The sequence below is a fragment of the Ochotona curzoniae genome, unplaced genomic scaffold (genome assembly GCF_017591425.1).
Source record: "Ochotona curzoniae isolate NIBS_2020 unplaced genomic scaffold, NIBS_Ocur_1.0 contig_3520, whole genome shotgun sequence".
Classification (NCBI taxonomy): Eukaryota; Metazoa; Chordata; class Mammalia; order Lagomorpha; family Ochotonidae; genus Ochotona; species Ochotona curzoniae.
In genome coordinates, this window is record NW_024465894.1 from 28,522,102 (window position 1) to 28,535,335 (window position 13,234).

The window sequence follows — 13,234 nt, forward strand, 5'->3', positions numbered from 1 at the left end:
TCAGTCTGAGTCCAGGGCAACTCAAATTGAAGCAGCAGAGGTACTATAATCGTATTCATTTTTTAAGAGAAAAAAGTCTCAGACAGGATAAGGCATGTGTTCAGAGTCACACCCCCAATGAGAAGTGTGGCTAAAACTGACACCAGAATCCATACTCTAGAAGCTGCTTTCGGGCTGTCAGTGGGGCACAAAAGGCTCAGCCCAGAGCCCACACTCTGCCACCAGCAGCCACCATGTGGGCTGGCTGCCACAGGGTGCAAGGGACCCAGCCTCTACGAGCAGCCACCATGCAGGCCCATAGTGAGTGGGGAGATATGGGCCTTTGCATCCAGGCAGGTAGCACGAGCCTGGAGATCTCCCTATGTGCATGGTCCATGGATTAATCAGCAAGCAGGTTAAGGAGATGGGCAGGAGGGAAGACTGCTGAAAGAATATGTTGCAGGCAAAAACTGACTTCTGACTGACTCCTATCAACAAAGCCATTGTACTTGTAAGTAAGCAAGGGGGCTGAGACCAAGCAGTTTGGAAGGTAGAAGCTGCAGAACTTTTGTGGGTCAGACAGATGCACCAGCCAACATGGGAGATCTCAGCTGGGCTAGTTAGCATGGGTCACAGCCAACCACCACCCACCAGTGCATATTAAAGCTAGGACAAGAGGCTGGCCTGGCAGAACTAGAGCACAGTACCTTCCAGTGAATTGGAACAGGGGGTGGGTAATGTTAGGCCGGATCATAACACTAGCTAGCATGCAAGAGAACCAGATCTGGGGGCAGACTCTGTGGGGGATAAATGGGTCCACCCCTGTGAAATTGCAATTTCCACTGGCTTGTTTAAGAGCTGGGAGTGGTGACAGGCTGAGCTAGGCATGACCATAGGCATAGAACCCTCCAACTGTGTTTGTGAACTTGCCAGGCGGGTCCAGGCTGCAGTACCCTCAGACACACCCAAGAATAAGGTGTGGGGTGGGCTGGGCTGCAACACCTACCAACTCATAAAGGCAGAATGGAAGGGGAAGACTATCCCAGGTAAGGGCCTAGTGCCCATCACCACACGTGAAATCTGGATCTGGGTATACTCCTGGTGGGGGAGCTTGGGAAACTCCCATGGTGGGCTGTATCTCCCCCTGATGAGCATGTGATTCAGGCCTAGGTGTTGGTCAGACAAGGCAAGGTAGCTCAACTCGTCGGCAAGTGTGTGGGTTGGTTCTCGAGTATAATGGGCCAACCTTAGCCCACTAGCATGTGCCGGAGTCAGGCTGGAGTCATGCCAGGCAAGGCTATCACACATACCAGTTTGCATGAGCCAGGCATGAGGGAAGACTGAGCAGTTCTAGGCTGCAGCACCCGGCAACAAATGTTGGGTCTGGGAGCAGGGCAGGACAGGTCAGGCTACAGCAGTGTCAGCCCTTGGAAGGATTTCCTCATCCTTGGATTGGTGAGACTGACAGCATTTCAGAACTATTGAAACCACTTGAGCTGAACCCTCAGTGCAGGCCCCACATCAGGGACCTTGGGATGGCATCAGGTGGCCATTCCCCATCCCCGGGTACTAGGATGGCAGGAAGGCTGGGTGTGGATTCTCCCCTAATTTTCCCCTTTCCCCCATTACTGGAGAAGGAGAGAGGGGGAGAGGTTTGGAAACAATGGTCTTACCCTGGTCAACTATGTAAACACCATCAAAAATAAAATAACTCTCTGCTTTTCAGTCGTAGTTCCTTTACATCTAATAGTATAAACTAGTTAGACTAGAAGCACATCAGAAATGGTAACAGAGCTGCAAGAGAAGACAACCTCAGTACAGTGTTAGCGGAGGTAGTAGTTAGCCAAGCAGTTACCCTGCCCATGCCCCACAGCAGAGTCCCCACGTTCAACATCTGGCTCCTGATCCCAGCGTCCTGAGAATTCAGACCCTGGGCAGCAGCAGGGACAACTTAAGCAACTGGGCTCCTGCCACTTATGTAGGAGACCTGGATTCTATTCCTTCCTCCTGGCTCTGGCCAAGCTTCAGCCACTGAGGTGATTTGCCCAACTGAAAGAGCAGACAGCAAATAGGAACTCCTTATCCCTCCCACCACACCCTTTTAATAAATAAATAAACTGGTGTCAGCCAACAGAAACTACTCCAGGCTTTTCAAGGCAAAGGGTTGCTGACTGAGGCGACAGGAAGTCTGAGCGCTCACAGAGGGAACAAAGAGGCAGCCCAGGGTCTCTGAGCAGTGACAATGCTAGCTTGCCTTACTGGAGGGAGAAGGAAAGGAGGGGGTGTTAGCGGATCCCGGAGGTTAGACCCGACAGACGCTGGCACCAGCACAGGTTGTGGTGAAGAGTGGGAAGTCTGCCCAGAGAATAAGCCATGGAAGAAACACAGCTGTTCCCGGAGGTTCCAAAGAACAGCAGGCTCAGACACACCATGGCCTCACAGTCCTTCCCGCCTCCAATCTTCCGGCAGTGCTTCCTGTGGGCCAAATCTACCTGCAGCCCGGAGAGCAGGGAGACCTGGAGATGCATTTCCCTGTACTGAGTGGCAGCACAGAAGGTCATGGAGCAGATTTAAGAACAAATCTGTACCTGAGCCGGCCCTATATAAAGCCAGCCAGCTAACAAGGAAAGACAGACACAGAAAACACAAAGCAAAAGAACTTCAAAAGCAGCTGTGGGGCCAGCACTTCTGACACCACTGGGACACCTCCATAACGTATCTGACTGCTTGGTGTGGGTCTCAGCTCCTCATACTACCTTCCAGAGAGTAGACACCTGGCAAGCCACAGAGCTGGCTCAAATGGGCTGGGTTGCTGTCCCCACAGAAACAAGCATAACAAAACCAGGGCTGAGCTCCCAGGTAACAAACATCTGGGGAGTGAACTGCCAGATGGGAGATCCTTTTTTCTCTCTCCCTCTGTCACCCTCTCAAATAAAGGAAAGAAACTTTAAAAGAAAAGAATCTTAAAAAATAATCTGTCTAACGTGATTCAGTTTAACAGCAACCAATCCTACATACTCTGGCAGCCTGAGCTAGCATTCATAGTAATACGTACTCTTTACAAGATGTGGGCCTATATTACTATACTGATTGAAAACTGGTATCTAATAGGGTGAGAGGGAGAAGTTGCAAAAATTATGTATAGTAGATCAAGGAAATATATATAATAGTCCAGAAGTATCACCAACAGAAAAAGTTTATTTGTTTGACAGTTCTTCAGTGGGGAGTATCTGGTTACCATATTCCACTGATGTTACACAAATTGTTTACCTCTACCATCAGCTAAATTAGGTGCTTCCATACCTGCTGCTGTTGGACCAAGTAGGAGCCAGGACACAAATTCTTGCCTCTCTTCTAGGAAGTCCTCTGCTGGCTTCTCTTAGGCAGCAGAAATTCTTGTAGCAGGGAGGACAACAAGCTGGAGGAAAGAAGCTAGAAAGCTAGCCCCAAGGTACTCCTGTCGCTGTCCCCAGCAGCCAGTGGACACCTGCCACGCAAGCCCTTTGCCTATCCAGAGCCATCTAGACAAACCATGAGCACTCTCTTGTCTTTATATTTTTAGAAGTTATGTATATTATCGCTCCTCCAGGCACAGTTTGATTTGTTCTTAGGTAAAGATTGCAAAATGATACTTTCAAAAGTTTATGGAAAATGAGACTAAGAGATAAGTTTATTTTTGGTTCAAAAAAAAAAAAAAACGGTGAAATAGGTGCATCCAGATACCTTTCAATCCTTCCAGCCCTCAACAATGCGCCTCTGAGGTCACTGAGAGCCCAGCAGCTTGAGCAAGGCTCTGGGTTCAGGGCTGGGCTTTGCTTCTCACTAGCTGTGTGCAGGTAGGCAAGACAGGAAACATTTCATAGCCTCTGTTTCCGCATGTACATCACAAAGCAACCAGAACCACAGGAGGTCCACAACCCTTTAGCAATGAAGGGAGTGCTTCCACAAGCTGGCTACCTAAGGCCTTCTGCACAACCCAGGAGCTCTAGCTTCCTTGACACAGCCCAATGTCTATGACGAGGTTTCTGATCAGACCTGAATGACAGTCTGTGGCCACAAACAACGAAGCCTGTGCAACCTCATTCTTTTTGTCCTTGATTGTGAGCTCACCCAGCAACTTGTCAATTGGGGTTTTGGGTAGCTTGATGACAGAAAGAGCCCCAGTCTTATTCCTCCTTGCACCTGGACCTTCTACTCTGGAACCACGGAGCACCCTCCCACTCCAGTGTCTGCCCACGGACTCCTGAGTGTTAACTCACAGCTGACTTTGGGCACACGAGTGAGGCCAGCTAAAGTTAGGCAATCCCAAATTAAGATCAGTAGACCCCTCCCTCCACTGCCACACACACCCACACAAAGCTATGCTCAATTGATTTTTATTATTGTTGAGTGATTGCATGTTAGGCAACATCAGATAACTGAGACACATTGGAATACCATCAGCCGATGGTAGTGATTATTATAGAACAGCAGTTCCTTCATGGAAAAACAATGTTAAGAAATATTGAGTAACCAACCCATACCAGTGCTTTGAACACTCTAGAAGTCTCATAATAACAAAAATTAGCCTATGTAGCCTTACCTAAACCATTTCCCCTCAAACCTCTAACTGTGATGCTCTAGCCAAATTCTTCTCCAGCTTCAGACTCTCTGGGATGACTCTCCATCCAACCTTCTTGCTGATAAGGTCATATGCTTTATTTTCAACATTATAACGGATGCTTCACAGTTAAGGAAAATAGCTTTAAAACACTGATATCACAAACACATATGTTGATTGTAACCAGAGTCTAGTTTAAAATGGTGACTGTTACATAAATATTTTAAATCCATTCATAGCTCATATAAAACTGCAAGAAACATGTAATGCTAACTTGTTGTGATCTTATAAGTATTCCAGAAAAAAATCATTATGGGGCTTGTATTGTTGCACGGTGGGTTAAGCCATCACTCATGGCACCAGAATCTCAGATGGGAGTCCCAGTTTGAGTCCTGGCTGCTCTGCTTCTGATCCAGCTTCCTCCTAAAACACCTGATTATGACCCAAGTCAGACCAAGATGGACTGACTGTGTTTAGCTGCCAGCTCTTGCCAGGGCAGCCATTTGAGGCATGAACCAGTGGATAAAAAAAAAAATCTCTCCTCTTACTCTCCGTTGTTCCTGTCTAACTTCACTGTCATTCTGCCTTTCAAATGAATTTATTAAATCGTTTCAAAAGTTGATATGGAGGTCATTAGCTGGGATGGACGGCTTCATCAACACAGCTTTTGAGGTAAACAAAACTCAGTTCCAGGTTAAGACTGAAAGAAAAGTTAAGCTTAAGCAACCAGAAACTGCCAAGTGACTTCTACCTAGAATAGTTCACCGTAACCAATCAAATATTTTCTTGGTCTAATCATCTAGAACAGCCTATAAAAGTTTCCTCCTTGAGGCTACTCAGTGGAATCCTCAGTGCATGAACTATTTTCTCCTTGCTCAACAAATTCTCTAAAATGTCAATGTGCCCAAGTGCATCTTTTAACATGGTTTATGAGTCTATAATGATCTTGGTCTTGATTCCTTATGTATTTCATCTCCTTTATACTCTACACCTACTCTCATGGATTCAATGTGAAGTTGAGTTATGCATCTCTGCAATAATATAATATAAAAGCCTACTCTGGTCTCATGCATCAGAATCAGCAAAAGGCTCCCAACACACCAGAAATCTTCAGCAACTGTAACTTGAACTCCGGCCAAGCCAAGGAAATTCTCAACAGTTTCACAGAGTGGCCACAGGGTGGCACCATACTTGCTAGTAGATGGAAATAATCACCATCTTTGGACAAAATTATTCTGGAATTGTAGGCGTGCTCAATTCCTAGATACCTTAGAAATACAACGCTCACAAACAGTGGAAAATAACGTTTTGTTGTTGTTGTTGCTGCTGTTGTTGTTGTTGTTGTTAGGGGCTCTTCTTCACTCAAACTCAAACACAGGCAGTCCCCCCCAGCTACTTTTATTCATCCTTCCTGGAGCAGTCAAGACTAGACCTTATCCCAGAAGCTTTCCTTGAACTTCCAAGCAGGTTGCCAGACCCTCTCACTACAATCTTAACCTGTTTGTAATGTTTTCCCCTAGGCTCCCTGATGACAGAGATCCTAGATCCTTTTAGGGGCTTACAGTTGACAATGCATTGATAGAGGGGCGGGTGCATCCAACAGAGAGATAGGAGACAAAAAGGAACAGACAAGATCGGCCACTGAACACATGACTGAGCTTTGCTGGACATGCCCTCTCTAGCCTTTCACCTCAAAGAAAGATATCGGGCAACAGGGGAAAAAAAGCAAAAGTAAAGAAAGAAATGGATGCTGTATGACCTACAAAAGTGTGATCATGATGACTTCAGAAATGCTATAGACTTACATTCTCAAACGTAAGGGTACTTGTCAAAATCATAAAAGACCACCGGGGGAGGGGAGAAAGTAGGACATGGTAGCATCTTTCTTTACCTAATGAGAAGAAAAAGACAGCTGCCTAAGATCTGCCTTCTGTTTTCTGGAGATAAACATTTTGACGCATGTGTTGAGTATGAAGTATGTTCTCCGAGAACTGTGCTACACAATGAATGTGACCAGCAAACACACAGTGAGAACTTTCTTTAGAGCTCAGTGGTTCAGATGCCCTTCTTCCCATCACAAAACAATAGAGAACTACTTATACTCGCTTTCACTTTCGCCTTGAATGCCGGCTCCTCACATCCGCTACCTGAGAAGGAATACACACAGCCAAGAAGACTTACAGTCAAAAGAGCCTGTGTCTCCAAGACTTCTGCTCACTTAACTTCTGACCCCTCATAGAACACCCAATAGCCCTCTGGCGCCATGAGGCACAAGTAGAACAACTCCACCCACTTAACACTAGGCAGTAGCCTCAGGAAACCTGCCGTGGATGAACTTCTGACTGTGCACAGCCCTATTCTCGGGTATTTAATTGTTTCTGAACCTTCCTTTTGATCCTTTAGACACCATCTGCAAACAAGGGCCATTCAGTATTTTTGCAAGCTGGAGAACTCCAAAACAATTATGGACTTCTTCAACTCTCAAATTAAGCAAAAGCATGATGTACTACTAATTCTCTTTGCAGGTTCCTTTGCACCCTGTATTTCCTCACTTGTCTGAATGCCCTAAAACAGCCCACCCAGAAATATAAATTAAGATCCTGACCATTAGCTGTGTCAGCAACACGCACATCCACAGTGGCATCAGGGAATGCAGCAAAACGTGGAGTAGCCAAGACACTCTGAGCAGTTCTGGCCTTAGGAAACTCGCGAAACTCTCAAGAAATCATTTCTGCCTCCTGCAGCCTGATTTTCCGCATGCATTCTTTCAAAGGGCATCTGCATCCCCCGGGACGAGAGAAGAGCAATACCAACTAAAATAAACAGTGAGCTTCAGAGGCAGATGCGTCCCAAGAAAAGTCATATTTTCACTCTGTTCTGCCTTTGCTCTTCAGCTTGCCTACACCATGAAATCCCAAAAGGTTGCCTATTCTCTTTATCGATAAAAAGTGCCCACCAGGGTAACCAAATCAAGACGCTGTTTGCAGAAGGAAGCACTGCCAGCTATTCCCTGGTCTGTGACCCAAAGCCACCCAAAGGCGCACAAAGCACACAGCCTCATGCACTGTGCATGTCTTGCCAGTGCTGTTCCTTAATTGGCCATGAATCGTGACAGTCAGCCCCAGCGATTTCTCTGCCCTGTATCGTCCAGTTTCCCAAAGCATCAGCTGAGAGTTTAAAGGCAAAATTTTTAAATACTCTTCAATGAATAATCATGTGTAAAACGAAAAACAATTGCTAAAACAGTTACATGAATTCTAAAACAGGAAGTGGAGCCTTGGTAGCGTTGAAGCAAATTTATCCTTTCACCACCCTCTGCCCCACACCAGTTTTTAAAAGATTGATTTTATTTATTTGAAAGGCAGAGTTAGACAGACAGACAATGTTTCAACCACTGGTTCACTCTGCAGGCACTGCAGCAATCTGAGCTGGGCCAGGTGGAAGCCAGGAGCCTGAAACCTCACCTGTATCTCCCACATGGGTGCAGGGCCCAAACACATAGGCCATCTTGGGCTGCCTCTCAGATGCAACAGCAACAACGCTGGATCAGAAGTGCAACAGGCAGGATTAGAACCAGTGCTCGTATGGGCATCACACCTAGAGGCTTAGCCCGCTATACCACAATGCCAGCTCCCTGATTCCACCAGTTTCAGATATTCCTTTTAATAATATTAGGATTTTATATTTCAGGTCCCATTTACTTAATGTTGATGAAGCACTGACTATGACAGCTGCTATTAAGGAAGTTCTAACTCTCCCTAAGAAAAAGCTCCTGGCAGAGTGTGCTCATTTACTCAATAAATGTTTCCTGTGTACCTAGCATTGTTCTAGATACAGTGGAAGCCACAGCATAGACAAAGATCTCCACCATCATACAACTTCCACTCAGATGGGAAGACTGACATAGAAGATAACAAAGGTTAAGGATGAAAAGATGCTAGGAAGTAAGACCAACAATGCCAACCACAGGGATGGCAACACTACTCAGGGAGAGAAAAGGAAGGTCCCAGTTGGCAAAGATGTTGAGAAGGTGAGGAAACACTTCCTACAGACACTGGAAGAAAGCTGCCCAGCCAAGGGAGAAGACGTAGGCACTGGAGGGAGCATGACATTCATGGGGGGCGGGGGGGATCACTATGGTTGGGGGCACCTGCTAAGGAGTGAACAAGGAAAAGAGTCATAAATGATGGGCAGTGCCAGGCCCTGAATGCCCTAGAAAGGACATCAGCTTATGCTCCGAACGTGCTGGGAAGCCACTGCAAGTGTGGACAGAGCCCCACGATCTCAATGAAAGGCTTATTGCAGCTGCTGTGCTGCAAGTGACTGCAGGTGAGTGAGAGCATCCACTGAGAGATCAGCCAGCCAGCTCCCACAGAATGTGGACGAAGCAGGCTGGGGGAACACAACCAGCTCAACGAGTAATGTATTTTGAATATACATGTCTTCAAAGAAACAGATTTGACGGTTGAATTAGATGTCAGTATTTCATGAGATAATTTTTTTTTTCTTTCTAGGAGACTTACTTTATTTTTTATTGCATTTCATTTTATGATACAGTTTCATAGGCGCTCCCAGCCCTTCTCCGTCCCCCCCCCCATGGTGGATTAATCCACCTTGTTGCAGTATTACAGTTCAAATCCAGTCATGCTTCTTACATTGTAAGTATGTACCATGCATAGAGTCCAGCATCTTATTGTCCAAATCAATTCAACAGTCTCTTGGCGAGACCATCTCTGGTTTAAAAGCAGAGCTGGCAGAATATCATTCCGACCTATTAAAAGCCATGACATAACATCAACAACAGTTTACAACATTATGAAGTTAACTGATGAGATACTTTTTAAACTTACCCTGCTTCAAATGCTCATAAAAACTCCAAGTCTGTGTTCACTGTGTTTATTTAATCCCACACCATCTGCTGGTGTTTCTGTTTGCATCACTAGCCTTTATCTTCAAATTCACCTGAAGTTGTGCACCATTGCTTCTACATGTCACTTCCTAGGCCGCCCAACATTGCATGACCCTCCATGTCTAACCTTGCTATGGGTGATCAGGGAAGCAATGTCTATTTACCAAGGTTTGAAATCTCCCTTTTTTTGCCATCTTCCTCACCATGAATCCCAACATGAAAATCGACCACTTTTTCTTCTTCACCTTAGTTTGGCACTTCCTCCTCTTCCCATTTATTTTGTGCTGAGATGATAATCTCCCAAGTGGACTCACTGGCCCCAGTTTCTTCCCTTGTCAAAACTACCTTGCCAACTGACAACAGCATGATGCCCAAACCCACAGGATTTATTCTCTGATGTCCCCTGCTTCAAGCTTTCTGTCTCTTCACTCTGGTCTGCAGGGATCTCACCCACTGGCTTGGCACAGCCCTCTGCCACGACCCTCTGCCACGTAAGCTCCCACCCCATCCTGCACACTTGCACTGTCTTAGTGCGAAGGCATTCTTGCCCATTCTCACACTAACTTCCACAAATGGGCACTAACCTCCCAGCTGAGAAGGCTCTCTCTTCTCCATTCTATGTCACTTTTCCTAATCTATTCCTATACATAAACACAGCTCAAATTCAAGATGCTCCATCAAAGAGCCCTGACTACTGCCTTCCCCATTTGGAAGTTATGATGGCCTGTTTATCTGATCCTCTCATTAGGTCTGCATGGCATATGTGTAGCCATATTTTGTGAATAGGCATAAGTTGCAAGATCATGCACCAACTTCTTCTAATCAGTTCTGCACATTTCATTGAGACACATATTCAATACATAGTTACAGATTTATTTCTATGAAATAATTGAACTGAATCACTATTGTCTCTCCATGTTTTTATAAGAGATTTTAAAAAACCTAGTATTCAGAAGTTATAGAATCTTTGAAGAAAACAGTCTCATATTTCTGCTTCCATCTTTCTGTTTCTCCTCTGTCATTTCAATTCTTCCACCAACTACTTTATTTCAATAGAGTGCCACAAAAGAACAGAACAAAAAGTTATGGCCAGGGTTATCTCATGGAGACTTTATTCATAGGCACATCATACCCCAAGCTGTCATCTGACCAGTCTTGGGTTTACAGTCCAATGAGACACTGGTTTCCCAGACTAAGAAGCAGTGGAATGAGCAATTTTAGCCTGGCAGTCACCAAGTCCCACCATCACAAACACCTCTGGGTCAATAGGGAGTTAGAGACAAAAAGAAAAATGTTGGGCTTTTTTGCTTTAATCAAGTCCTTATAATCTATTTCTAAGAAAATTTCTACAATATCTTGAAATAACATGCAGTCTCACCATTGTGTTCCTTTAAAAAAAAGAAAATTTACTTTTTAAAAAAGATTTATTTATTTTTATTGGAAAGTCAGATTTACAGAGAAAAGGGGAGACAGATATCTTTCATCTGCTGGTTCACTCCCCAAGTGACCGCAACAGCCCCAGCTGAGTCAATCAGAAACCAGGAGCCAGGAGCTTCTTCTGGGTCTCACACGCGGGTGCAGGTCCCAAGGCCTTGGGCTGTCCTCCACTGCTTCCCCAGGCCACAAGCAGGGAGCTGGATGGGAACTAGAGCAGTCAGGATTCTGGTGCATGCAAGGTGAGGACTCTAGCAACTAGGCTATTGCGCCAAGCCCTCTATTTTTACTTTTATTTGAAAGGCAGAGCTAAGAGAGAGAAAGATTTTCTACCCACTGGTTCACTCCCAAAATGGCTGCCATGGCCAGAACTGAGCCAATCTGAAACCACAAGCCAGGAGCTTCTGGTTGGGTCTCTCACATTGGTGTAGGGGTCCAAGGACTTGAATTATCCTTTGCTGCCTTCCCAGGCCATAGAAAGGAGCTGGATCAGAAGAGGAGCAGCTGAGACATGAACCAGCGCAGGAAGCTGGCAATGCAATCAGAGGGTTGACTTATTAAGCCACAGCAGTGGCCCCATCATTGTGTTCTTAAGGATAGAACTTCATTGATTCCACAAGGCTTACCGTGGAGCTAAGGACTCTCCAAGAAACTACATTCTCATATTTCCTGCAGCAAGATCATCCTTATACATATAAGGCTACTGAGATGTTCTCCATTTAATAATTTCATTCCAATGCAACAACACTAAATTTTTAACTCCTGTAGATAATATTGGCCCGTGCCCAAGAAGACCCATACACAGCTACACAGGTTGGCCTTCAAGAACCTCCGGCAGTGATGAAACGGTCATACAGGTGCAGTTACCAAGAGCAATCCACAGGGCCATGTTGCCCTTAGGAAGTGATTCTACAACTGAGATCCCAAAAGTGAGTGATAAGTTACCTAACACAGGACATAACAGAAGGGCTAGAAGTGCACTGGAGGAAATTTATAAGAAAATGATGTTTTAATATAAAAAAAGGTGAATCTGAAGAATAAGGGAGAGAGTGGGTCATGCAGCTGCTCCAAGAAAAACCTCAGAAGGGCCAGCATGCGGGCAGGTCAAGCCCTTGTCTACAATACCCACATCCCATAGGAGTGCAGGTTTGAGTACCAGCTGCTCTGTGTCTTGATCCAGCTTCTGCTAATGTGTGTGAGAAAGCAGAAGAAGATGACCTTGGGGCTTGGGTCCCTTCCTTCTGTGTGGGGGACCCAGATGGAGCTCCTGGCTCCCAGCCCTGGCCATCACACTAGTTTGGGAAGTTAACCACAGGTGTCTGTGTCTTTCCGTCTCCTCTGCTTTTTCTGTGTTTGCTACCCTGTATTTTCAAATAAATAAAATCTTAAAAAACAAATAGAAGCCCCAGACTTGACCCTCTCAAGTAGATGTTTGGACAGACAATAACCAGTGTTTTTTGAGAACATTTGAATCCAGAGATTATGGACATAAATTTCCAGGAACAGTAAGGCTTGAGGACAAGTTGGGCCATATGCATACATGTATGTATGCACATGTATATGTGTGGGTGATTACAAAATGTCACTCTTTCCATTGAAAAGTCAAGTCTATTTCTCTTCTTTTGGAAGCCAATCTGAGATGATTTGACTTACAGAATGTGGGAGGGTGGTCATCCAGGACTTACGAACTCTGGTATTATAGGATCTGACTTCCTACATCAGCCCATTTATAATGCTCCCTTTTAGAACCAGACCTCATGCTATCAGCCCTCATGGACAGTGGCCAAATATAAGAGAACAAAGATGGTCTAGTGGACAGTCCCACTGGGCTCCAATTCTACAGCTGCATAACATGCTCTTAAAAGTGAGGCATTCTGAGCATTCCAACTCATTTCAACCCCTAGAATACTGCACCCCTGCCAACCCCACAATAAGCAGAACTGCCTAGCTAAGCTGAGCCCGAGTCATGAAACAGTGTAAATGACAGTACTTGTTCTCAGTAATAAGTTTTGGTGTGGTTTGTTGCAAAGCAACAAAAATAAGCAGAAAATAAGGGAATAATATAATAAACCAAATATAAAAAAGAATTCTTTGCAAAATGGGAAATATATGCTGAATACTGAATTTTGATATCCCAAACCCATGAAATCCGACTAAACTTTTTCCTGTCCCTGTCATCAATGGTCAATGAGAACTAAAGTTCTGTGATAAGAAAACAGCCTTGAATAGGATTTGTGCAACCGTCTATACTCACAAATTCTTTGGCTATCATAACCAGGCCTCTGCTGAGGAGTTCTTAGGGATCCATGTCC